Consider the following 23,547-nt stretch of genomic DNA (forward strand, 5'->3'; position numbering starts at 1 on the left):
TGCAAACCGGAACACTTCTGGGTTTGTGGCATTCAGGAGCCAATTTGTTCAACAACTTAACCTTTCAGGAACCAAGGTACCATTGTATATTAACTTAACCTAAGCCCACCTCTTGTACAGAAAAAAATACATGCAGCAAAGGCAGAAAAGCAGCCCCCGTCTCCTTGCAACATTTCAGAGTCCTGATATTTACCCTACAGTAATTATATTATTTGTTAATTTAGTTGTTAATTTTTATCCTCCAAGGCAGCCAAAGCAGTATATATGGGTTTATTCCATTTCCCCTCCTACAGCAATCCTCTGAGGTAGGCTTGGCTTGCACAAGTTCACCCAGTGACTGATTTTGTACCTAGGCCTTTCTGGCCCAAACCTAGCACACGAAGCGCAGTACTTACTGATCCAAGTTCAACACCACACTACGGTTATGGTAAAACTACAAACCAAAAAATACAGTAATAAGACTGTATTAGAGCTATGACTTATATAAAGTGCATCCGTTTTTAAGGCAAATGCAATGGCCCCATCTCTCATATAGAGCGCTGCCTCATGCCCAGTCAGACCATTGGCCCATTTAGCCCAGTATTGTCAGCACTGGCTGGCAGCATCTCTCCAGGGTTTCAGCCACGAGCCATTCCCAGCCCTACCTGCAAAGCCATTTAGACTGAGGACAGTTTATCAGCTCCAGACAGAGAGCTAATCTGACTCCTGAGTAGTTTTGCAAGTATTGCACTCGTTCCAAGTTCCTCTAATCCACTCGTTGCTTCTTTCTCACTTTTTCTTTATTTAATACATTTATAGCTGACATCTTCAACAACTAGGGTTCTCAGGTCAACAAGTAATAGAAAAATATGCAACTCCTTCCCTGAAGGTATCAAACAATCAATTAAATAAAAACATAATAATCCAAACTAAATCCTAACAGCAGATTCCTAATGCAAACTTGAGTTACAGGAACCTAATTCAGGAGAATGGAAATACTTCTTCATTGCCGCATCTTAAGGCGGGGATAGTTTTGCAGTGCATCATTTTTGCATCTTGTGCTAAACCTCTCATTTGAACTTGAGAGATCAAGTTGTAAAAACACCTTGAAATAGTTTATTAATTCAGGCCATACAAACAGCTTGAAAAGCTACATTGTTTTATTTAAATATATTCAAAGGCTGCCCTCGTGTGGTGGTCTTTAAAATAGGAATGTGTCTCTTACATAATGGCATTACGATTGAACACAAAAATCTCCTACCTACTGAATTTTATTATTTTAAGTTACGGAAGCAAGAGATTTCAGAACTTGCACGGGGCTGCCCAGCCTGATACATATCTAAACCTTGAGATTTGTACAAAACTGGTCAGCATCCATATTCTAGAAGGGATGAATATATTTATAAATCTTGGTTTCTACCGATTTATTTCATTTTGCACATGGCAATTTAAGTTCATTACATATCTTCATCAGTTTGTGTAATGGTTTCAGTGAGAACAAACAAGGAGGTCCTGGCAGGATTCATCAAAGGACAATTGGGAGAAGATTACTGAATGAGGTGGCAGGTAGACCCCAAGTCGTTCACTAAGAGACGTTCCTGCCCACAGAGACAGGGGAATCGAGTCTTCCATCACCTACCTCAGTGAGGTTGCCCTGGTAACCAAGAAGGCATGAACATGAGTTGGACAGTGAGCAGACTGAGACTCATGAAGTTCCACAGACCCTCCAAGTGTCCCTCTTTTCCAGGGACAGTCCGGGATTTACAGAAGCTGTCCTGGTTTCTGATTTGATCCCAGAATGTCCTGCTTTTCCTCAGGCCCCTGTTTTCATCAGAGACATGTTGGAGCATATGGAGTTAAGTGACACCCCCCCCACCAGCCAAGGAGATAAGTAACTCTGCAACCTTTAGAAGACATCTGAAGGGGTCCCAAAACAGTGGAACTTCTGTTGTCGAACATAATCTGTTCCAGAAGACCGACTTCCTTTCGACAACTGTGGTGCAAAGAGCTGTTGGCAATTTTCATTGCGAAAATAAAAAAAACACGTCTCAGAAGCCGTTCGACTTCTGAGGCGTGTTCAAAAATGGAAGCAATTAGTTCCAGTTTTTCGGTGTTTGGTTTCCAAAACGTTCTGCTTCCGAGACGCTCGAAAACCAAGGTTCCGCTGTATAGGGAAGTTTTAATGTTTAATGTTTTATTATGTTTTTATATATGTTGGAAGTCACCCAGAGTGGCTGGGGGAACCTAGTTAGATTGGTGAGGGACTTGTCCAGTCCCGTAGGGTGCAATCATGTACATAGCTAGCCCAAAGTCAATCCAGCTGAGTTTAGAGGGGCTTACTCCTAGGTATGCATGCTTAGAATTGCAGCCTTAGCAAACTGACATAATGTACTCAGAACCTCATTTGTCCCCAGGAATCACCTGATCCTTCTCTCTCTGTGGCCTCTGCCCATGGCTGAAATGGAGACTGGAAGCTCTTTGCGGAAAGAAAATACCCCTTTTGCTTATGTTGCTATTTATTTATTTCGTAAGGTTTATATGGGAACGCAGGTGGCACTGTGGGTTAAACCATAGAACCTAGGACTTGCCTATCAGAAGGTCGGCGGTTCAAATCCCTGTGACAGGGTGAGCTCCCGTTTGCTCGGTCCCTGCTCCTGTCAACCTAGCAGTTCGAAAGCACGTCAAAGTGCAAGTAGATAAATACCTCCGGCGGGAAGGTAAATTCCGTGCGCTGCTCTGGTTCACCAGAAGCGGCTTAGTCATGCTGGCCACATGGCCCGGAAGCTGTATGCCAGCTCCCTCGGCCAATAAAGCGAGATGAGCACCGCAACCCCAGAGTCGGCCACGACTGGACTTAATGGTCCGGGGTCCCTTTACCTTTAAGGTTTATATACCACTTGATTGTAATAAAATTCAAAACAGTTTACAAAATCTAAAGTGCTGTATACATTTAAATAGGGCAAAGACAAATAATAAATAGACTCCCAGCCCCTGCTTGCTTGGCAACAGGCTACGAAAGACTGCAGCCTGTGTTCATGTTCAGGATATACCTACAAATGTGCCTCATCCCATTCTGGCAATCATCCATGCTTTCACCTGGTGTTTCCCATTCCTCTGCAATTGGTTTATTTTGAGCACGTCTCTTTCTTCCATTGCGTCCTGGGTTTTTCCGTATATTATAGTGCACAGTAGACATGCATACCTCAGTCATCAACAGATATTAGCAAATCAATTACTTTACCTGTGTGTTACCTTTCCAATTGGGTAGCCCTGTTAGTCTTTTGCAGCAGAAACAACAGAGTCTTGTGGCATCTTAAAGACAAAGTTAACTACGTGGCTAATGGCCCATCACAAAGCCATCTACGGCTGCAATTCTAGCCATGTCTACTCAGAAATAAGTCACATTGATGCAATGAGGCTTACTCCCTCGTAAGTGGGGCTAGGATTGTAGCCTTTCCCACTAGCCTGATTTCACAGTTCAGCAGAAGCTTGTCTTCCTTCTCCTTTCTGTCACAGAGGTATCAGGGAGGAACAGTTTAGCACGCTTGGTATTTTGCTCTTTGTGTCATCAATTGCATGAATTACTCATCACTCAACTGCAATGCTTATTCGACCACATTCAAGGCCTTTTTTATTGCAAGGTTTTGTTTCACAGATGCATATTCTAGGCATAAAAATGGATGTGTGCATCTTCTCTCAAGCTAGTTTATGCTTCAGATCAGGCTCAGTGAAGCAGCCGTCTCAGGGCAGCAAGTATGGTACAGCTGGGGGGAGAAGGAGATCTGGGTCCAGGGGAAGCTAGCTGTTTGCCACCCTGCCGCTTCCCCTCTGCCACCACTGACTTCCCATCTGCCCCCGCTGCTGCTAACTCCTCCTCTGTCACTGCCCACCAATGCCACCTCCTCTCCCCGCCAATGCTGCCAACTCCTCTCCCGAGAGAGCCAGTGTGGTGTAGTGGTTAAGAGTGGTGGACTCGTAATCTGGTGAACTGGGTTCACGTCTCCGCTCCTCCACATGCAGCTGCTGGGTGACCTTGGGCTAGTCACACTTCTCTGAAGTCTCTCAGCCTCACTCACCTCACAGAGTGTTTGTTGTGGGGGAGGAAGGGAAAGGAGAATGTTAGCCGCTTTGAGACTCCTTAAGGGGAGTGAAAGGCGGGATATCAAATCCAAACTCCTCCTCCTCCTCCACCTTCACCTCCTCCTCCTCCTCTTCTTCTTCTTCCCGATACTGACTCTTCCTCCCCAGCCTTCATTTCAGCCTTTTTCTTGACGTCATTGACTGGGTGGGGAGGCAGAGGTGTCATTGGCAGTGGGAGTTGCAGCATTTTCTGCGTTGCCCAGAACAGCAAAACATCCTGTTTTATATACTGGGATTTTGCTGGGAGTGAGGCAAGGATTTTAAACCGACGATTTAGCAGACAGATACAAATCTAGAAGTTTCTTTCCACTTTCTCAAAAAGGCTCAGAGGAGCACAGATGAAGTCAACAGGTAACAAAAAGAGACCACTTAGGCTTCTGGTCTCCAGAGTTATTAGCCACCTTTTAGAAGACTAGGTATCATTATTTTGCATTGTTCAGTGGTTGCTTAATTTTGTAAAGTAGGTGTTTAATGGCCGGAAAAGGAAGTTTCACAAACGGAGTGCCAGAATTAGAAGGTCCCATCCCTGTAAGCAGGTGTGTACCTAGGGATTGACCCCTGCTAAGGGCCCAGGCCTGGTGTGGGGAGCAAAACTTGTGTCTTTCCATTCTGGCTCCTCGCACCAGCCCTGTGAGGTCTCCTCCCCAGTTGGCTGGTGGTACTGTTAGCTCCTGGGCCATGGTGCAAGGGAGCCTAGGTTCATTTCTGCCTGTAAGGTACTACAGTGGTACCTTGGGTTAAGTACTTAATTCGTTCCGGAGGTCCGTTCTTAACCTGAAACTGTTTTTAACCTGAAGCACCACTTTAGCTAATGGGGCCTCCTGCTGCTGCCGGGCCGCCAGAGTACGATTTCTGTTCTCATCCTGAAGGAAAGTTCTTAACCCGAGGTAGTATTTCTGGGTTAGTGGAGTCTGTAACCTGAAGCGTATGTAACCTGAGGTACCACTGTACCTCAATTCTGCAAGGATACTCAGAGTAAGGCTTCAGTTGAAAATCTCAATAATCCAACAGATTTTATGTGGGAGCATTATGTCCTTAAGAGTTGTCTTTGTTTTTAATTCTATTATGTATTTTGTAGGTTTTTTATGTTGTAATTTTAATTGGTGAACTGCCCTGAGATCTATGGGTGTAGGGGACGGTATACAAATTTTAATAATAATAATAATAATAATAATAATAATAATAATAATAATAATAATAGAGATGGGCAGGCATCAACAAGCACACTTTCCACACTCGCCATGGAGAGCTTCAATCTCACTATTGTTTCATAATTCCTTGTCAAACCTCCTACAACAATCTTCTTGAAGACCTTTTGTGGCAAATCCTATTCAACTTCTCATTGTCGCCATGTTTACTTGACAGTGAATGTACATGATTTCAGTTTGGCTTCCTTCCAAATTAATAGGGTTAGGATGGCAGCCCATAATTGCAACTTTAAGATTTCAGAGTCCTTAATTCATTGTGGGCAAAAATGCATGCACAAATAATCAGCTGTTTAATTTGGAGGGTGAAAATGAAAAAGCAGTGCAGAACAGACATTCCCATGGAACCAATTGGTTGTTAATCCATCCCATAGATTCTCAGTGGGACAGAGAAAGAGAATTAATAATAGCATTTCTTCAGTGGGTTTCATGCAACACTAAATCTACTGAAGGGGATTCTGTGAGGATGCGTAAGAGAGGTTTTGTAATTCGGCACTTTGATACATTGAAAAGTGCTGCAAAAATGTAAATAAATAAATAAATAAATAAATCTCAGCTGGCCATGTTATGCCTGAATGGAGTCTTTGGGAAAATTGATTTGGGAATCCAATCCCCAAATCTGTTTTATTTACATTTATTTATTACAGTTATGTATATGCATAGATCCTATTTTGGGCACCTTCATTATTTACCCTGTTTCCAGATGTGTCCAAGATTCAGAATATTTCAATATGGGGAAAACACACCCACCAAATATTTCCTGATTTCTTCATGCGCTTTGTACTGTGGCCTCGTGGTGGCAGAGTAGGCTAAGAAATCGCATTCACGTGGGTAGATTTAGGACTGAACATCTGTATGTGTGGCAGCAAACATAAGCTGTTAGACTGACGATTCCTTTGTCTGCAGTCCAGCTTCCCTGGTTCTTTTTGATGCTCTGACTTTCTCTCATTAGATTGGTAACAATGTCACCTCTTCATAGGAGACAATGGATAAATCCAGGAATTTGATACTGCAGTGATTTGGAAGCAGCAGACCCCAAAGAAGGTAGAAAGAAAGAAAGAAAGAGAGAAGTTTATACTCTTTCGCTCAAGTCTTGGGACACACGCGCACACACTGTGTGTGTGTGTGTGTATGTGTATTCACACACCCTGTAGATGCTTTCAAGTAGTATAGATGCCATGTTTCAGATGGGTGAGAGACAAGTCTGAATAATATGTATGCCCATATCACAGGGAGTAATGAGGTGAAGCAGGAAGAGTGAGAAATGTACTATAACCCTGCCATTAATGTAATGTAACAATCTGCTGCTAACATCTGCATATGGCAGAATAGGAACAGGCTGAGTGAGAGTGGCTGCAATATCGTCTTTTCTTACAGGGTTACAGAACCACCCTGCATTATGCTCTCCGAGGTTGCACCCCCGCATTAGGCTTCCTGCATTTTCGACAGGGGTGAAGGCTGATAGATAGGAGCTCTCTAATAAAGGCTTCAATTACTGCCACCAAAATACTACATCACAGAGACATGTCTTTACTGGAGTACTACATGCAGATAGATAGATAGATTAGATAAGGATTTTACAAAGAATATGCAGATGTTTCAAGTGACATCATTTGACTATCTTGGCACGTGTATCTAAATTACTTGAAATCAGACAGTTATGTTGGAAATAGTGCAGCAAAATGAATCCATCGCCTTTGCAAAGAGATCTATCTACTTAGGCACCAACTTTAGGGTACATACCTGGTCTTGGGCCACAGAGACCGCAAGGATCCTGCTGGGGAATAGCGTTTTCCACCCTGCTAACCACCAAATTCCCTGGCTGGGGTGGTTTCTGAGCTTGTGTTGGAGAACCTCAGGACTATTGTTTTGGGAGACTTCAATGTCTATGCCAGGAAGGGCCTGCTTGGGACTTTATGGCTGCCATGAGGATGCCTCAGTAGATCATCAATCAGCACATGACATTTGTTTTCTGCCACTGGGGAAATGAGGTATTGTTAAGCACAAACTCTTTCCTTCTTGGGTTTGGATTGACAGTGGAAATCCTCCCCTGAAGGGTGGGAGACAAATTAAGTTGTCTGCCCCCCAGGGGCACCTATGGGATCCAATGGATTGCTGAACACTCTGGGGAACTTTCTGGTTGACAGATTCTGTCAAAGCTTTGGTCTCACTATGGAATGACGAGAGTAGGGAGGGTGATTGACTCAAATTCTCCCTGGTACCCTCTCCAGTGCTGCAGAGCCTATAAGGCTCCCTGGTTCTCAGACGGTCTGCAGGCAATTAAGCAGCTCAGATGATGGCTGGAGTGCAAAGTCACACAGTGAATGTGGTCAAGCACAAGCAAGACGATAACATTGTGCTTACTATGTGGCAGGTAAAGAGCACAATGGAAGTGAAGCATGTTTGGAAGGAAGTTGTTTGGAAACCTTTGCTTACCTGCTGTGTCACCTATTTCTTCTTCTTCTTCTTCTTCTTCTTCTTCTTCTTCTTCTTCTTCGCTAAAGACTTTGAGGTTCTACTCAGATCTTGATGCCACGGTATCTCATCTGGGAAGGTGTCCAGCACACAGTCTAGTCAAGTTTCTTCTTTTGATCAGTTTCAGTTGTTGCAGACTGAAACAGTCAAGCCACATGTTCTCCCAATCCTTTTCCTGGTTCCTATTGGATTGAAAAAGGCAGTGGTGCAGTCTTTCCTGAAGAGTGATGACATTAAGACCCCTGAACAGTTTGAGACCTTGATGCTTGAGACCCATATATTCCTGCCCAAGAATTAAGATTCGCTGGAGAGGTTCACCTCCGCATTTCACCTATGGGAGATGTGCATCTTCTTGTGCAACAAATTTTTGCTGGCACAAAACATTTTGCCATTGGAAGAAGACATACAGCTAAGGGTCTTGAACTTAGTACTGCATTGGATGCAACCTCAATCTCTCTTTAAAATACCACACATAATATGGGAACAAAATGATAAAATATAAAGCACTACATTAAAAGGTTGCAAAAATATAGGTCAAGATAATGAGGCCCACACAGAAGCACAGTAGTTGCATAAAAGCAACAATTTATTAGAGCAGTTAAATTTGGACCACAGTCACCATTTATCTCAGCGCTGTTCCTGAATGGGCAAACACCACGCTGAATGTTAATTATTAAAATGGGCACCATATGCATATTTTCTTTTTAAAAAAGAAACGGCAACAGCCAAGAACCACTCACCTGATTGGAAAGAATCACTCTGTTTTAGAATAGTGAAGTGAATGGTTGTCTTAACCTAGCTCTTTTTGCCAGTTTGTAGTTTTTGACTTAGGGATGATGAGAATACATCTCGGTTCTAATAGATATTTAGGGCACTGTTTAAATGGGAAGAATATTTCAAACAAGGGTTATTGTGATTCAGTGAAATAAAACAAGAGCTAAATATGCTGAAAAAATAACATCCAAATCTAGATCTATGAGGCCCTGTGTCAGATGTAATAGAGGGGAAATGGTTTTGTTTATGGTTTGCTTTCTTATTCCAGGTGGCCAGAAAGGTCCCATCTCATTAGATTGTAAAATGAGTATTTTTATATACAGCAGGCATTCTGTTCCATTCAATCCCTAGGCATTTTGCACAAATGACAGCAAAGGGAGTGGCTATTGGTCCATTTCCATACAAATCTTGTATTGGCTGATATTCACTCAACTCATATAAAACTCTTTAAAAACAGGATAGTGAATGTGAAATGTTCAATCAAAACATGCATAGAGTCTTTCTCCTAATGCCCCCAACTGCATTACTTCTCAGTCATTTGAATCTGAAAACAGACGGGAGTGCTCTGAAAAACACATATTTCATTCCCTGTAACTGAAGGGTAATACAGGTAGAGATACAACAGAAGAGGGGTGGGTGGGGGAAGGGGCTAAGCCATCTCAGCCTGCTTTCAGAAGAAAGCCTCTTTTAATTCATTCCATTTCAATTTTGCATCGGTGCTGCCTTCCCTTTAGCCAAATTAATTTTGCCATGCTTTTGCAAGGAAATAATGTCACACTGAAATCCAGGCAGTCCCTCCTTATCAGTCAACAACTGTCCCCAGACAAAGCATTTTAATTTTGAAAAAAAGGAGGGGGGGGGCGTGAGACACAGTGGGATTGGAGCGGCAATACATTTTCATTGACAGCCAGGCAGCAAACAACCTGCGTTCTATAATACCTTTCCTAGAGTGGTGGGGATCATTTTTGTGTGTGTGTGTGGTAGGCAGAGAGGGATTGGTTTATAGATGCACCTTCCTGACTCCCATAGCTGAATTTTTATATATCTCCTCCCTCCAGGGGTGGTTTTTTTGTGCTTTGTTTAAAGAGCTTCTATGATAATTTAAAACTCGTTATTTTTGCAGGTTCCTTGTCTTTATGGAGCGGTTCCTTGTTTGCTGTGTGCCTGTTGTCCAAGCAGCAGGAATGCCATTGTAACCAGAGTGGCGAGCTCAGCTTCCCTGAGGTTTTCCTCTTTAATTGCCTTTATTAGGTTTGTCCCTAAGTGAGGGAAGGCTCCAGCTAGGGATTCAAATATGAGAGGGCACAATGGTTTTATATATATCCTGCAATGAGAAGTCCATTTAATTTTTTTTTTAACAAAGCCATAAAATCAACCAGAAATGATTTTAGTTACCTGTGAAATATTCAGAGTAAACAGGATTAGTCAAATAGTTCCAGTGCTATAACTTCCATCCAGATTAGCATAGATGTGGAAAGGGGCGGGGAGCAAAAATCTGCATTAAATCTAAAGTTGCAGCAGGACAAATGCCTGCCTGCTTTGTAAGGACGCATTAAATATATGTGCTTCTTAAAAAAATGAGTTCATTTTACTATGAAGTGAATCTCTTACTGTGAATAGTTGAATATACAGAACTTGAAAATGTATAATTGTGACTGAAGTAATATCAAGGAGCCTTTGGCACCTTAAAGATCAGAAAACGTATTATGACATAAGCTTTTGTAGACCATAGTTCACTTCACCAGATGTATCTGACAAAATGGACTGTGATCCATGAAATCTTATGCCATGACAATTTTTCTAGCGTTTAAGGTACTACAAAGTGCTTAGTTTTTGCTACAACATCCTAAGGCTGTGTACACACTCCTGCTTACTCTGCATAGAGTGAGCTTCCACCACTGGTTTGGGAAGCAGTAAACGGATGCGGGTGGCGCTGTGGGTAAAACCTCAGCGCCTAGGACTTGCCGATCGCATGGTCGGCGGTTCAAATACCCGCGGCGGGGTGCGCTCCTGTCGTTCGGTCCCAGCGCCTGCCAACCTAGCAGTTCGAAAGCACCCCCGGGTGCAAATAGATAAATAGGGACCGCTTACCAGCGGGAAGGTAAACGGCGTTCCGTGTGCTGCGCTGGCTCGCCAGATGCAGCTTGTCACGCTGGTCACGTGACCCGGAAGTGTCTGTGGACAGCGCTGGCTCCCGGCCTCTAGAGTGAGATGAGTGCACAACCCTAGAGTCTGTCAAGTATGGGCGGGGTACATTTTTTTTTTTAAACACACAACATTAGCCAGTCTGTCTCTATCCTTTCCCTATCCTGACGCTTCTCATGAAATACTGTGTTTTGATGCATTTTCCTCCAAACCACCTAGGATCTGAACTGCAAAAAGAATGACCTAACTGCATTTGTACACTGCCTAATATGGCTATCTTCCTGGAAATGAATAAAATTCAACCTGTCATGTGGAATTACATACCAATTAAAGTCATACCTCAGGTTACAGACGCTTCAGGTTGTGTTTTTTTGGGTTACGGACCGCCGAAACCCGGAAGTACTGGAAGGGGTTACTTCTGGGTTTCAGCGGTCGCACATGCGCCGAAGCGCCGAATTGCAACCCACGCGTGTGCAGACGTGCCGCTGCAGGTTGCGGATGCTGCAGGTTGCGAACGTGCATCCCAGATGGATCACGTTCGCAACCTGAGTATCCACTGTACATACCAAGACCTTTGATTCCAAAGGAAATAGGGTATAGTAGACTAATAGTGGGATGCAACAGAGGCAGTATGCTGGTTGGGGAAGCAGAGGAGGAGCAGTTAGGAAGTTTGGTGGATTTTGTTTCTTGAATGACAAGTTCCACTGGCAGATGTTTCAGAGAAACAGCAAGAAATGTTCCCATCTCTACAGCAGCGGGCCTTACAACTGTCCCCAATCCCAGCTAGCATGGCCAATGGTCACAAGTGATGGGAGTACCAGGGTATCCACATCTGTAGGGTATCAGGTTGCCTATGCCTGCTTTAATGCTTCTTAACACAGGGCTTGCCTGTACTTCTATATTTACTCAAATTGTTAAGGAGCTGTTAAAGGTGAGCTGGAAGCCGAGTGACCAAGCCAAGGGGTTCAGGCTGAGGAATTCATGGAAACACACCAGAACCAGGAACGCTTTGTTGCTCAGGCATGATCCTAGTTCCAATAGGCAACCTTTTATAGCCTCGTCTGGCCAGTTTGGGTGAGCAGGGCTTGTCCACAGCAAGATATTTCGCTGCCAGCAAGATGTTCTATGCTAATTCTGATAGCTATATGGCTCACCTTGCAACTCTGGGGTGAATGCAAGATTCCATGTGAATTCTAAGGACAGCAGTGGCCATAATTACCAAGTGGGAAACCCCTGATAATAGCCATCACCAACCTGGTGCCTTCCAGATGTTTTGGACTACAACTCCCATCAGCCTCTGCCAGCATATGCTGGCTGGGGCTGTTGGGAGTTGTAGGCCAAACCACCTGGAAGGCAACAGTGTGATGATAGCTGCCGTAGAGGAACAGTCAGCACAAAGACAAATATGCTTGGTCCACTTATGCCAATAGTCATCAATGTTTTATCTTCCACATCCTTATCTGGCCCTTTTGCCGCATTCTGATCCAATGTTATTACATTTAAAATCAATGTAAAACATGCATTTGGTTCAAATATCCATAGTTTTGAAAACAGCAACGGAGCTGGAAAACATTAGATTCTACATATCTATGGGGTTACAAAGTACAAAATATTACATTTGAGAGGACTTAACTCAATAAATTCCTATGATTCAGTGAATTCCTAAGATTATCAGATTCCAACTAATCTGATAGTTCCCTCCTCAAAGAACTTTGTATTGGCATCAAGATGAAATAATTCAATTGGACACCCATCATGGGTTGTGCTGTGACCGTTAACTTTAGAAAGATGGGGGCTATAGAAGGAATGTACATAAAATCAGGAGCTGATTCAAGCCAACATAAATCCCCCCTAATTCCAACCAAATAATCTACAGGCTAAATTCTTATCTATTTTTTGGCATAAGCTTGCACCCCCAAACATGTAAGTAAGCACTAACTGGGCAACTCAGATAGCAATTCTTGCTCCTTGCAACACACCCAGGTATGCTAAACATACAAGGGCTTGGCCTCTTTTGTTTTGGAGTAAGTAAAATAAGGGTAGTGGCCACAGCTGGAGACAGGGATGGGAAAGTTTTCAGCCTTGGACTACAATTTCCATAATTTCTGACCATTGGCCATGCCAGCTGATGGGAGCTGGGGTCTAACAACATCTGGAAGGCCCGGCTTCTGCATCTTCTAATATTAGCATAGGTACGACTGTCGTAGATACAACAGAACATAACATTAAATGCAACGTGCACATCCCACGAGACGTATGAAAGTGTACATGCCAAACCTTTGATCCCTTTTAGGGGGTCGTGCTTTAGTAGTAGTAATTGGTGATTCCCCCCTTCCCAGACTGATTTGAAATGGAGCTCTGCAAACCAAACTAATTTTCCAAAATGGGAAAAAGCCAGTTTTTCTGATTTCTCCCTAACCACTCTGGTTCTACTCCCCAAACACAATGGCACCATGAGGAGGAGAACAGCAGGGTATGTGTGGCTTCTTGCTTACTGGGAAGCAGCAGCACCTAAGTTTTGTTGAATGATGATGATGATGACGACAACAACAACACACTTCTCTGCTAAAACAGTGCTCCAGGAATTAGGAACCAAGATGCTTGAGTCTATTATTATTATTACTGCTATTACAAACACCCAAGTCAGAGATCCAATCCTTCTAGAAAAACACGGCGAAACAAAAATGTCTTCATTTGTTTCCGGGATCAACAAATAGTGGGCAACCTGTGGTATCTCAGCATGGTCTGCCACACAGAAAGCCCTGCTTCGAGTTGCTGTGGCGCATCTACTTGAGATTGTAGGGACCAAAGACCAATGCTCCCACAGAAGGCAGTGACCTACTGGATATGTAAGAGATAATGTATAGGGCCTGTTCAGTAGCAGATTGACAGCCATTGCGGATCCCATAGGTTCCCAATTGTACAATGGAACTGCCCCCTGCCCCCAGGCATGCCGAAATCTATTCTGGGTTTCCCCTACCCCTCTGAAGCACAGGGCATGTGTGGAAAGACAGAGTAGATGGGTTCATTATACAGTACTGTAGGAGCAAGTTGGCTGGATACCACCTAAGGAGAAGAAGAAGAAGAAGAGTTTGGATTTGATATCCCGCTTTATCACTACCCTAAGGAGTCTCAAAGCGGCTAACATTCTCCCTTCTCTTCCTCCCCCACAACAAACACTCTGTGAGGTGAGTGGGGCTGAGAGACTTCAAAGAAGTGTGACTAGCCCAAGGTCACCCAGCAGTTGCATGTGGAGGAGCGGAGACGCGAACCCGGTTCACCAGATTACAAGTCTACTGCTCTTAACCACTACACCTGTGTGTATGTGTTGGTGGTAGTGGGCCCTAGTTACAGCCTCAAGGGTAGCCCCACATAGAGTGCACCACAGTAATGAAGGCTTGAGGTTATGAATGTATGGACAATTGCAATCAAGCTATCCTGATCCAGAAACAGCTGTACTGCCTTACTAGGCGAAGCTGGGAGAAGTGATGCAGTGAAAACTCCCTGTACCAGGCCCCTAGCAACTGGTGCTGCTGTTGCAACAATGAAGGCACTAATGATGAATGTGGAGGCACTAGAGCTTGGTAATAATCTGAGATTTACTCTCAGCAACCTGGTGCTCACTTTAAAATCCAGCTGGACATTATGAGCTGGACAGGCGCACATCTTTGGTGATGAAATGACATGAAGGTCTTTTAACCATTATGAGTCTTGGGGTCCATGATAAAGTCTGCTCTTCCTTTGGAGTTCAGCAATTAACAGCAGTGTATACAACATCCCAATTCATATATTAAATAGGAATGTTGCAAGTATGCAAATCGTAATATGTTGCAAACCTAATTTGCTGCATGCACAAACAGCGATTTTGTACTGGTGCTATCCTAGCATATTACAATCTCCACGAAGTAATTGGTAATGTTTGCAATAGGCCAAATCGCCTATTCTGATCCGGCCCAGAAACTGTAGATCACGGAAGCGTCAGCAGTTCACAATATTCTCAGCTCTCCAGCAGGTGGCAGCAACCCCCAATAGATCAAGCCCTATCCTGCTATAGAAACAAGCGCAACTTTCTTCCTGTCTCCTGCCCTCATCTGCAACAATCACCAACCAGATGCATGTCGGTTTTAAAGTTGGACACCAGAGACCAGATTAGCTCCTAAAGCCTCCAAAATTATGTTACAGAAAGGAAGTTGGTTTGCAGCAGAAGGAATCTCAGCAGGCAAGCTGCACCCTTGTCTGGCAATAGATGGGACAATCTAAAGAGCTACAGTATTTAAATTAATTAATTTAAATTAATCTTTGGAAGGTAAATATTCTAGGAAAACACAAGGGCTGCTATATCCGTATTGTTTCCTCTCCCGGTTGTTCAGGCTCTGCCATCGCACGTATGTAGCATCATTTTAATTTCTGCACCTTTTTAAAGTATGCAGAGTTAGTACGTCACCATCTCTTAATTTACTTTATTGTACAGTAGAACCGTGAAGTAATTTACTGGGAGCCAAAGTGGATCAGTGTCAATTCAGAGCAGGTATTATCTCTAAGAATCCTGGTTCCAGCCTCACCTTTGTCATAGTAGTGGCCTTTCTTATTCTCAGCGCTGCGACACATTTTGTAGAGCATTTTGCAAACAGTGTGGGCAATACTGAATCAGACCAATGTTCCATCCAGTCCAGCATAACCTACTTTGGCAGTAGCTCTCTAGCTAGGGCAGAGGTAAAAGTCATGGTGCTCTTCAGATGTTCTTGGACAACTTCCACCAACCTTTAGTTTTGGCCATGCTGACTTGGGGCTGATGGGAATTAGGTGCCTTCAAGATGTGACTGGTGTCTATTAGGCAACCTCTGAATTAGCCAGAGGTCTTTTCTAGCCCTGCTGCACTAAGGAGTCCGTTCCACCATCAGCCACAGCCCTCCTCTTGAACAGAGGCCAAGAGATGGTGATGTGTCTAAAGGCACACAGTAAATGAAAGACTAATGAGGAATTTCTGCAATGTGTGTGCAGCTGCAGTCTGCTATGCTGTCTACTGAACCCCATGGTGAATCAGGGTTTTGCCTGTGCCTGTCTTAATATTTAACATCTGTGTAATAATTAGAGTTGCTAACTAGAAATTAAGCCAATGGAATTTCCTCCCAGTAGTTATCTCCACATTAGGAAACTCTTCAGCTGCTTAACGTTCCCGAGTTAGGCTGCTGCTCAAGGTAAACAAGCAGAACCAGAAAAACAACATCACTCTAATTGTTAACACGGCACAGAAAAGGGTGGAGACAAATTTTGCAGAACCAGAACCTTTCATTCATGCACTGTGGGTTAATTACACTCTGACCTTCATCGAGCCATCTCCATTGGCACAACCTTACTTCCTTGACACATTGTTTAAATCTGTTCCAATGGGATTGCAAAGCACCAAGAGAAGTTTAAAATGAAGTCTCAAAACTGCATGTTGCTGTTGTCGCCAAGTAATCCCACAGCTGAGGCACTGAGCTGAGGCCTTTCTCAGACCTGAAGCCATACACATCCGCTCATGACCGCATCTTCAGGAAATGATTTTGAGATGCAAGTAAACCATTACACATTGAGCACCATGGACACAACATTCATATAATTTCCCTTCAAGTATCAGTGAGTCATCTCAGCACTGAGCAATAAAATGTCGATGAACCAAGTCATGTACATGCAAACTCTACACACATGTTTTCATGGAGAAACGTTAAAGATTCTGGCCTTAACTTATTAAGGTATATGTTGCACCCTATTTGCAAAAAGGTGCCTTAACCAGTTAAGGTTAAAACCTTTCAGCTGGGAAACATACTAACTTCTTATTGACATGTACAATTCTTTTGGCAATGGGTCTGAGTTAAACTAAAAAATACAGTGAAAGATAATGTGTATGCATAGCAAACACCTTGTTTGTTTAGATAGGTTTTTCCCAGGTTTAGCAGAAGTCAGTGTTCCCCTTTATTTTTATACTTCAAGCGCTGGCTGCATTGTCTTACAAAGTCCAAATAAGTTTCAGGCCTGCTGCAGTCATAATTGTGTTGTGGGTCAGTTACCTCAGAAATTGCCATCTCTCCCTCAACAGAAACGTACAGTACTTCAACAATTTAGCAATTTGTGGCGATTGCATTGCCTAGAAAGATGGCAATAGCAATGCTTCACCATTGGTAGGTTCAGTCTGGGTATTAATATGCGCCCTGCATCGGAACAATTGCTCACAGTTCTGCTATTATTGCTCACTCTGAAATTCAGTCAACAGCGTGTGATACCAAAAACAAGAAAAATATGTACACTTATCTTCAAGCCATTAAAACCTTACAGCTGTGTTTACTTTCTTTCCTGTGCAAGGAATGAGTAAAATGGTTTCAGACACGGAGCTTTATTCGGGGGGCTGGATAAGGAAAAGGAAGAAAGGGAAAGAGTAGGAGTGGAGGAGATATATCACGGTTTCTAGTGGTTGTTTCAGAATGGTAATATCTCATCTAATTTTAGCTTCTCTTTTGAAAGAGCAGAGATTCCAGCACCCCAATACATAATGGGTAAGGACCCATGGGTACACTTCAGCAATCTAATCATTCCAGGTAATTTGCTGTATGGATGATTGCATTAAGGCACTGTGGTCTAGAGACTTCAATTCATTTCCACCCCCACTCAGAGTCACAAGTGAACTGGAATGAGATTCATGCTTTAATCTCAGATTTTCAGCCACCATTTACGCTAATGTTTTTAACCCTGCAGTTCAATGGAAAATGTATGCATTTTATTGTCTTAGATTCACTTCCTTTGCTGGAGGCAGATGCTTGCAATCTAAGCAGTGGCTAGAAAAAGAGGGCAGAGGAACCAATCAAGGTGTTCCTTGGAATTAATGACAGCAGGCCTCTGAAAGCAGTGCTACCTGATCAAGAAGGTCATCTTTTTGAGAAAGCTGTGCTGATATTTTTTCTCTCTCACAGCGATGGAGGCAACTCCTCTTTGTTCACAAAAAAGCATCACCTGTGTAGCAAAATTCTACCCATATCCATTTATCATCTGGATAGCTGTTTGAAAAGGCTTCTTTTCACAGATAATCAAATAAAGGAACAGTCTAAATCAGGGGTGAGGAATCTTGCATTCCTGAAACTGAGTTGGCTTAGGGGAAAGGATATACTGTTGCTGGGCAGGACTAAAGCTTGGATAATTTGGAGTCTTGAGCAAGATCCGCAAAATGGCAGCCTAGCCAACTTACTCAGTAACAGCCTTTCCGAAGCAAATTTCAAAGCTCCCAAGGAGTGCTCAGGAAGTTAAATGGGGTCACAATGCCAAAGGTTTTTAAAATTGCTAGGGCAAGAATGATGGTAATACTAAACTCGCACCAAGTACTTTTTTTTGGTAAAGTATATGTGCAAATCATACATGTGCAGATCAAGTGGACTAGCTCACATAATTTGCATAGTCACAAATGAAACCTTCTTTTCAGAACTCAGAGTCATAGAATTCTAGAGGTGGAAGGGACCCCGAGGGCCATCTAGTCCAACCCCTTGCAATGCAGGAATTTTAGCTGAAGCATCCATGACATCTGCTTAAAACCTCCAGTGAAGGAGAGAGACCATTACACAGTCAAACAGCTCTTATTGCCAGACTGGGGAACCTGTACTCCTCCAGATGTTGTTGGACTCCAACTTCCACCAGCCCCAGGTGTATGGTTTTGCCATTACTGGTGCACCATGGCATTTCCTTCCCTCTGCCCTCCTCTCAATGGTCATTCCTGCTCTGGTCACTGCTGTGGATAGACAACCTGACCTCTAGGTACTGTGATGATCGGTGAGGAATTCCCATTTGGCGGGGTTAATGTTGCCAGCCTTCATGTCATGTTTGCAGACATCTTTGTAACTCAGAGTTGGTCTGCCAACAGGCCTGCTGCCAGAAGCCAGCTCCCCACGGAGCAAATCCTTGGGGATCCTGCCACTTTCCATTCTGTGTACATGACCAAGCCAGAGTAGACATCACTGAGACAGAAGAGCAAACATACTGGGAATGTGGGTTTGGCAGTGCACATCTTTGTTTGAGACTCTCTCCTGCCATGTGATGCCCAAAATCTTCCTGATGCAGTGCATATAGAAGGCATTGAGGTGTTGATCTCGGTGGGTGTAAGTTGTCCATAAAGCGGTATGCTCAACGTGGAAGCTTGCTAGACTTTCATCTAGGTGTCGGTCATAAGAATCACATTCTCCCATACCCCTTTGGAGAGTTGAGCCACTGCCAATATGCTTGTCCAGCTCATCTTCTAGCCATTTAACATTAAAGAACTGGTGTTGGTGGTCTGGTCTGCACAGAAAGGACCATTCCAAGCAGAGGGGAAACTTCATGGCCAAATGGCACCACATTTATATCAACTGAACATTATGAGATAGCTACACTTGTATATATGAGAGGATGGTGGAGACGATGTCAATATTTAAAAGGCAAAAATGCTAAGTAGCTACAAAGAACTGCTTCGTTAAGTAAGGAAGTAAAGTATTCAATAATTTTATGAGCCAGTTTCCATAGTGGCTTAATACATACACAACTGTAGATGAAATCTAGCCCTCTGCTATGAATAATTCTCTTCATGGCAGCTCCAGCCTTATTTCTGTAGGGAAATGGTATCTCTCCGTTTTAAGAATTTGATAGCTGGAAATGAATAGGTAGAGAACAGGAAGACAATGTGGAGAAGAGAAAACAAAATGCAAAGTTAGGCACACATTTCCATACTGAGGAAGTCAGCTGCAATGTGATCTGCGGCAGACCCAACCACTTTCTCTCTTGGGTACTTATATGCTGGATGTGCGGGATGAAAATATGTTTCTAGTTGTCTGATCCTAAGATGTGCTATTCCAACACACGAGGGCTTAGCAAACAAATGTCAACAATTAAGCCATCATAAAACGATGGTGTCATAGCAATGTTGCATCAGAGTTGCAGGCGGATGTACCTATTTAAATATTTAGAATCTGGGTACAAAGCAGTTTTTCAACTCCAATTATCAGTATAATATTTCTTCCATGTTAAGTTAATGCAGCCAGTATGTGTTTCTGCTGGTAGAATAAATGCTTTGCATGGAGAAGGTCCCAGGTCCAGAAACACTGACACATTGGTATGGAAAATATCCAGGTAATTTTAGATATTCACATAATCTGAAGCATCTTTGAGACCCAAAGCAATCACAGGACAAGGGCAGTTTTGTGTCAGCAATAATGTGATGTAGTATGGGACTGAATCAGATCAATCTAATTCTATATTGTTTGTATCTCAACTGGTAGTCACCTTCCAAGTTTTCCAGTAAAGATGCTTAAAAAAGAAAAAAAAGAACCACTTTGCAAGCTGAGATGGGGTAAACTGAGTCTGTATCTTTATACATGCAGAGTACCTGCTCTACCATTGAAATTTAGCTTAAGAGCCTCTTTGCAGAGTTTAGTCTCAAGAATTATGCATCTAGATACAGAAGAATAACTGCAGCCACTCGTTCCTACTTAGTTTTACAGTCAGATACAAATAAAAGAGCTCCGCTTGGCCTTTCTTCATTTTTTTGGGGGTGGGGAGGGGAGTTAATTATGGATTTTGTTGTCGTTGTCAAACATACAAGGCTTAAAAATATGAATGCTATTTCCCTGGGGTTCTTAGTGATCTGCAGGAGTCTGAACATACCCTAATCTCACTGACTCAAAATGGATCAGAAAGCCATGTTTATTCATAATGACTAAATCATCTGTACAATTGGTCTGCTGGACTGTTAACATTTAGGAATGCAAGTTGTGCATGTATACAGCAGTAGATGTTTGGGACTTTAAAGGCTCACATAGTTTATTAAATAAGGTTAGGCCATTGATCTGTTTTGGCGGGTTCAGTAATTCTATTTTATTGCTTGCTGATTGAAGCAAAACAGAAATTGCATTTTAAATCCCATCTTGGAAAGGGGAAGTTTCTGCATGAGATGCTTCTGCTCTGATTCTCTTGCGGAAAGTTTTTTTTCTTGAGCTTACAGTGCTTAGCTATGCCTCAGGAAATCTAGGTGCACCAGTCTAGGATGATATTTTCACTGTTACCTCATATGACTGGGCTTACAGCGATATGTGGCTTAAACGTAGCAAGCATACAAAACAAATAGACCCCTTCTGAGGCCATTATAGGCAGTGCTGTCTAGAACCAAAAGAAATCTTAATGAGAATAAAGGCCAACCATATTGAACTTTGTTTTAGGCTTGGCCAACCATAATCTTTGGTCAGCTTGCCCTTAAATATCTCAGATGACAGAAATAACAACTCATACCTCTCTAGTCACCTGAGGTAATTCTTCTCAAGCTACTAACCTTTGTGTGTTTGTGTGTGTGACCTCAGATTAGGGAACCCTGTAGGTTTTTCTCCTCACCTCAAAAGCAGACCCGGTACCCCAACCTTTTTGAGAGCTACTTATGGGGGAACATTGGAGCAATCCCCACCATTCTTGTTTGTCTCCTCCTGTTACACCCCTTTTAAGTTTCTGGTGAGGGGAGAAATTTCTGTCACTCTCTCCTCTAGGATTCTCACCATTTAAAATCAGAGTTAGAAGAGACTTCGAGTGACAACAGCCTAGATAACCACCCCTACGAGTGGTTGGTAGGGGTGTTGACTGGAGCTTCATGGGGGGGTTACAACCTGCTTTCATCACTCCTGTTTGACATTCTGACCACTGTGCACCACTGCATCTCTCACACTTGCTACTTGCCCACTGTACTTATCTCCTCTTTTTCTCCCCAGAACTAAAGCTCCCTATTAGCATGGAGCCCATGACAGCGGGATGGATCTAGGAAACACATAGGCAGAACACAGCTCATCAGTCTCCTCCCGCCCTTTGTTGTTCAAGATCTTTCTCCAGCACACAATTGCCTATTTATTTTCTTTTGGATATAATATAATTCCATAAGAACATAAAAATGCTTTTGAGTGTCTGACAAGAAATATGATTCAGCCTTAGTGCTTCTCTAACATACAGTCATTTCCCCCCCAAGATAGGTGACATTCTAACACTGAATTTCATTTACACAAAGACTATGATATTAGGAAACAATTTAGTGTAATCACTTGTTTCATTGCAAGGAGGAATCCAAACATTATTCTGTGGAATGAATTTTTCCTGCAGTGTTGTAGATAATAATGATGGTTTCCCAGATGTTGTTGCTGAGTTTTTCTTTTAACCTTTTTCACTCTCATCTCTAAGGCTACTTTAGCAAGGTAGGTTGTGATTGTTGCTGGGGTATAAAATTAGTAAATGCCCAGGTTTGCAATAGCACTTAGGGGTGTGTATCTACTGTTTTTTCCCATCTGAGTCCTAGCACATATTAGAAAAAAGCTGCACCTCATCACAGGCAAAATCCATTGTAAGGACTTCACTTAGGCATTTGGTCTTGGAAAAATTAGTGCTTGGTTGAAAAGGTACTCACTTCCTCACAGTGGTCCAATATCTGAACAGACATCACAAATATTATGGTCCTCTTTGCCACCTGATATAGCAAGCAGTCATGTCCACCATTAAATCAAGCAGGAAACCAGCGTGTCAACCCTCACAAAAATGTTTTTGCACTGTTTATTTTATTTATATCCTCCCTTTCTCCCCAGTACAGGACCCCAGGAGGCTCATGACATGGATCAAAGAATCGTCGAACTGTAGAGTTGGAAGGAACCTGAGGATCATCTAGTCCAACCCCCTGCAATGCATGAATCTCAACTGGATCATACATGACAGATGCCCATCCAGCTTCTGCTTAAAAATCTCCAGTGAAGGAGAGTCCACCACCTTTTGGTGGGAGTCTGTTGTACTGTCGAGCAGCTCTTACTGTCAGAAAGTTCTTCCTGGTGTTTTGTCAGAACAGAGGTGGATTTAGAGGAGCACCACAGGTGGTTTATTTAACCATTCACATTCCCAACACACCCAACACACACACAGAGAGAGAGAGAGAAAGAGAGAGAGAGAGAGAGAGAGAGAGAGAGAGAGAGAGAGAGGTATGCAACAGCAGCAACTGTCTTGGCAGTCTGGCAACCATTTTACATTTCTCTGAATTTAGCTTTTCTCTGTGCCCTGTGGTGTGTGTGTGTAAATGGTGGCCACCCCCAAAAATGGTGGAGAATATTAAGAGAAAACTCTGCAAAGTCTCCTTCTTTTCCTGTATGTGTGGCATGTAAAGAAACATCTCAGAAATGTTATCAGAAAAAAATGTCTTCTGAGGAATTTTCCCTCCGCTCTAGTTCATCATTCCCCTCCAAGAAACACCCTCCTCCATTTTCTGCATCTCCTTTCTTGAGTGGTATTTTTGCAGAGAATTATAGCAATATTATTTTAAACAATATTATTTTAACAGGATTATAAAAACCAGCTGCCCTTTTGTTCTCTCTTGACTGGTAATCTTTTATTTATATAGTACATCCTGCCAGAATAATACTGTGGGTGCGCAATTATAATGCGGGTGATGTTAGAGCCCAGCCTATAAAACGGAGACAGCAAAGGGAATCATTTATATCCAGAAGAGGGAGAGAGAGAAAAGAAGTTCCTTTTATTTTATGCAGAGCAGGTCATGTATTTATTAAACATATTTATTAAATGTGTTTGTTTTGCATTTTTTCTTTTTCTTTTGGGCACAAAGTGAAACCACAGCTCTGTTCAATAGCATCAAGACTTGTGGTTTTGGTTTGAGGAAAATATTTTTCATATGATGTTTCCTTATTTCCCTGCTTGTACTGCTTTTTACAACTTAGCATAGAGCGGGGAGGAAGGAATAAATTCTGTGGCTGATAATGGGCTCCATGTCCACTGAATCATGAAAAACTACCATTACTGCGTTTTATTT

At 42.8% G+C, this 23,547-nt stretch overlaps 1 long non-coding RNA gene across 2 annotated transcripts in view; it reads left to right on the plus strand.

The window, feature by feature from the left end:
* LOC310682595 overlaps nucleotides 1-23,547 on the plus strand; it is a 56,492-nt gene that overhangs the window by 8,779 nt on the left and 24,166 nt on the right. Inside the window, exon 3 of one of the 2 annotated variants that reach the window (XR_014514035.1) lies at nucleotides 9,697-10,486. The exons of the other annotated variant lie outside the window; for it this stretch is intronic. This is a non-coding gene — a long non-coding RNA (uncharacterized lncRNA). Of the gene's footprint in view, nucleotides 1-9,696; nucleotides 10,487-23,547 lie in introns of those variants that run through there. 2 annotated transcript variants of the gene reach the window in all.

This window comes from Podarcis tiliguerta (assembly GCF_965153285.1).
Source record: "Podarcis tiliguerta genome assembly, chromosome: 7".
In the NCBI taxonomy this organism is placed as follows: domain Eukaryota; kingdom Metazoa; phylum Chordata; class Lepidosauria; order Squamata; family Lacertidae; genus Podarcis; species Podarcis tiliguerta.